Below are 4,428 nucleotides of genomic sequence, written 5' to 3'. Positions count from 1 at the left end.
ACGTACTACTTTTTTTCACATTTGTGATCAGAGAAACTTTTAAAATGATAATGGAGAGGTTTAATATGTGAGCACGGGGAGATAAGGAAAGGGGGGTGGGGAATCCCAGAGACAGAGACAAAGGAAGAGAATAAGAAGAGGGAAGAAGTGGGGTGGGGTGGGGGGGGGGAGAGAGAGAGAGAGAGAGAGAGAGAGAGAGAGAGAGAGAGAGAGAGAGAGAGAGAAAGAAAAAGAGAGAGTGAGAGAGAAGGGGAACCGAAACTTTTAAAAAGAACATTCTATTTTCACTGAGTGATTAATAAGCACAGTTATTATGCATGTATGAGAGGAGAAGCTTTATAGATGCATCAAGAAATATTTGGAAGGCTTATTTCCACATAGCAAAGTTAAAATCCAGTAAATTCTTCATTATTTATTTAAACAAACCTTAATTTCACTACCATTCCTGGATTCATGAGGTGGATGCACAGAACACCTGAACACATCAGCCACCATTAAATCACCTTCTTCTCCTCCTCCTCTTCCTTCTTCCAGACTTAATTCACGTTACCTTTCTTGGATAAAAACCCCTATGTGGTAGCCACAGCTGGAGCCTGGGTCCTCTGAGCAGGGACTCTGGTGTGGTTTTTCACAAGATAATCAGTGAATTCTTCATAAGGAGAGTAGGTGAACACAGTCTCTTTCCAGAGGTCGGTGTCAGGTGGCTGTAAGTCTTGGAGATGGCATCAAATATGGCCTTGGCACAGTTGCCCAGGGTGGCAGTGCAGCCCCTGCCTGATGTGTAGTGGTCAGCAATACCGGCCATCACCAGTAGCTTCTTAGGCACAGGAGCAGAGATGATACCAGTGCCTCTGGGGGCAGGGATGAGACACACCAAAGTAGAGCCACAATGGCCTCTCACCTTGCATGGAACAGTGCGTGGCTTGCCAATCTTGTTTCCCCAGTACCCTTTCCACACAGGGATGATGGAAAGCTTGGCCAAGATAATGCCCCTTGGATAGCAGTGGCTACTTCCTTGGAGCATTTAACACCAAGACCAATGGGACCATTGTAGTCCTTAATAGTGACAAAAGCCTTGAACCTGGTTGGTTGGCAGCCCATGTCTGCTGCTGCACTGGTGTGATCCTGCGAACCTCATCCTTTAGGGATGTGCCCAGGAAAAAGTCAATAATCTTGGATTCCTTAGTGGGCAGGGAGAATAGGTAGATCTCCTCCAAGGACTTGATCTTAATGTCCTTAACCAGGTGGCCCAGCTTGGTGACAAGGATCCACTCTTTGTCTTTGACTTTACCTTCATGAGCCTTGTGGCCTTGACCACGGCCATGGCCACGGTCTCGGCCATGACTGTGGCCCCTAAGACCGCTGTCGAATCCTCCGGAGCTGAGGCCTCCTAATCCTGGGCTCCTGGGTCCTCTGGGCCCTCCACTGCACCGGCATAATCTGCCATTTGGTGTTTTCCTGAGGAAGAAGAAGCATTAAGTCACATTCTGATCTGTGTCCAAAAAGAGGTGCAAAGAATCTTCCTCCAAACTTAACAAAGCTTGTCATCCAGCAGCTTTGTAGGAATGGTGACTGCTGAGAGATGTGGCAGCAGGGAGGTATTATTATGGCATGCCTCTCTCTGAGTTGAGGGAAGTGTATACATGCATCAAGATGTCAGATCCTCTCCAATAAGCCTGTTGGATACTATGGTTTTCTCATTTGCTTTTAGAGGTTTAAATAGTAATGTACTGAAACTGTTTGGTTGGCTCTTCTTTGACATACTAGCTTACAATATTACGACTCAGGCTAAAACCTCAGAGAAATGGAAGTCACCCATGTAAGCAGTGTTCAAAAGAAAATATGATCCTTTGCTAATTTTAGCTCTGGTCAGAAGTGGCTAAGCATTTTGGCAGAAGGCCAGTAGATTTCTGGAAGGTATTGTCTGGTATTAGCTCTACTGGTGGGAGTGGTGTCTAATGTTTCACTGCTTATGATAAAATATCTTACACCACTCTTTAATTGGACAGAGCAATGGATAGAAACTAAAATATGTAGATGGTTTCAGTTAGCTTTGTGTCACAGAAACAAAGTGCCCGAGTGAAATCTACTTAAGAGAAGAAAGGTTTATTGTGGGCTTTAGTCAGTGCTTGGTCTGGTTGCTCATGGACCTGTTCACCATGCACACTTCACGGTAGCTAGGAAGGGAAAGAAGAGAAGGAAAGAGTCCAGGTGGTGATGTATGCTTTGAGGAGTCCTCCCAAGGAAATACTTCCTGCAAACAGATTCCAAGCACTTAAGTTTTAGCACTTCCTAAGAGCAGTGCTTGAGGACCCCTTTGGGGGTTGAATGACATTTTCACAGGGGTCTCATATCAGATATCTTGCATATAAGGTATTGACATTAAGATATGACAGTAGCAAAATTACAAAAAAGCAATAAAAATAATTTTATGGTTGGGGGTGGGTCAGCACAACATGAGGAATGTTGTTATTTAATATTATTAAAGAATGACAACATTAAGAAAGTGAGAGCCTCTGTCCTAAGAGGGTCATTATCTGAAGACAAGGAATGAGCTGTTGAGCATCTTTAATGTTCAAACCATAATCCAAATCTCACTCTTAAGAATTGCCCAGTAGAAGGGATAGGCCTTGAGAGTGAACAGCTGCCGCCTGACGCGCCATGATGGAGTGGCATGATAATGGCATTGACCATGACTTTTAGGCAGCCAGAGTCACCGTGAAGGGTTGGGTGCTGAGTATTTGTGAGATGCAGAAGACACTGTTATGTCCTCTGGAAAAGAAAGTCCATAAAAAGGCTAGGAAATGAGATGAAGCGTGGAATGCCCAGTAGTGTGGCCCAAATGGGAAGGCAAATACAAAGCCGGAAGAATGGGAGAGGCAGCAGCTGCTGGCACTGGAGGCCATTCTGGGATGGCTTCCCAGAGGTCAGAGATGTGCCAGCAACAGTCTGATGATAACTTCTCTATTGCACTGGGGCAGCTTGGTGCTTCTCCCTGGTAAGCTGCCTCATAGCCATTGTTCTAGCAAATATCATGACTTCTTTGGTTCGGAAGATTCCTGAGACTGTTCTGGGAGGCAAAGAGCACTTTCTCTATAACAACTCACTTCACCAGGACAGTGTGGGAACTGTTCCAAAAAAATATTCCATGATAACTTTTGTAGGCAACATTTCTTATGTTTCAGTTCCACGTAAGCAGAATTTAGGATGGATCTCTTTGTATCTACCCAAAGGACAGAATTTTTTATTGAAAATATTTTTTATATAACATATGTATGACCAGTGTTTCCCTTCCCTCATGTCCCAGATCCTCCCTACCTCCTTATCTGTCCAATTCTATGACTTCTTTCTCTCTTTAGAAAACAAACAGGCCAATAATAAAATTAACAAACCAATATAAAACAAAACAAATAAAGGATAAAAAGAAACACAAAAGTAATAGAAATAGAAATACACACACACACACACACACACCATAAAAACAGAAAATCACTCCCCATAATAGATGTGCAAAATAAAAGTAAAGTAAAGCATGCCTAAACAAAACATTATGGGACAAAGCATCTCCTAAAAACCCATTGAGTTATTGTGTGTTGGCTATCTGCTACTGGGCATGGGGCCTCCCTCATGTGTGGGTTGTATACCCAGTGAGACTCCATTGGAGAAAACTCATTTTTCCTTTGGAAGCAGTTGTCAATTGGAGATAGCTTCCGGATTTAGGATGAGAGCTTGTATCCAGTTTCCTCCTCAGCACTGGAACCTCATCCTGCTTGATTCAGCGCAGGCTCTGTGCATGCTGCTAAAGCATGAGTGAGTTTGTATAAGTATCAGTCCTGTTGTGTCTGGAAGACACTGCTTCCTTGGTATCTTTTACCATCTTTTGTCTCTTAAAATCCTTCCTTCTTCTGTTCCACCTAGTTCCCTGAGCCCTGAGGGGAAGGGATTGAAGAAGACACTCCATTAGGACAGAGTGCTCCACTGTCTCTCAGTCTCTGCACATTGTCCAGTCATGGATCTCCGTTTTAGTTTACAGCTGCCCCAGCAGGGAGCTGTTCTAGTGACGGCTGAGGGAGACACTGATCTATGGTAAAGAAGAATGCAAAGAGCAGAATCTTAGTTCCAGGTTTCAATTTGGTTATCGTTAATGCTAATAAAGTCATTGGCACCTAGCGTTTATCCTTTTGTCTCACTGTAGAGACCTTTACTGAGGCCAGTGTTCCCAGAGGGTTTTCTTGTGTCTTAATTAGAACCATGTCTGCCTTGTATTAAACACAAAAATTACCAAGTTATTGTTGTGAGTTTGGTATAGATGCAATAACCAAATCTACAGAACTTCGCAGTATTGTATTTTAAATGATGCAAAACTTAAAAAAAATAATTGGTCCTGCGAAATCTAGCATAGAAAACATACCACATTAATATAGATCT

At 43.2% G+C, this 4,428-nt stretch overlaps 1 pseudogene; it reads right to left on the bottom strand.

Annotated features, from left to right (window-relative positions):
* Window positions 1-569: 569 nt before the first annotated feature.
* Window positions 570-1,447, bottom strand: LOC127194255 (40S ribosomal protein S2-like; annotated as a pseudogene).
* Between the last annotated feature and the right edge of the window lie 2,981 nt (window positions 1,448-4,428).

This window comes from Acomys russatus, chromosome 10, assembly GCF_903995435.1.
Source record: "Acomys russatus chromosome 10, mAcoRus1.1, whole genome shotgun sequence".
Classification (NCBI taxonomy): Eukaryota; Metazoa; Chordata; class Mammalia; order Rodentia; family Muridae; genus Acomys; species Acomys russatus.
Note: the sequence above shows the minus strand (reverse complement) of the source record. Positions and strands in the feature narration are given on the sequence as shown.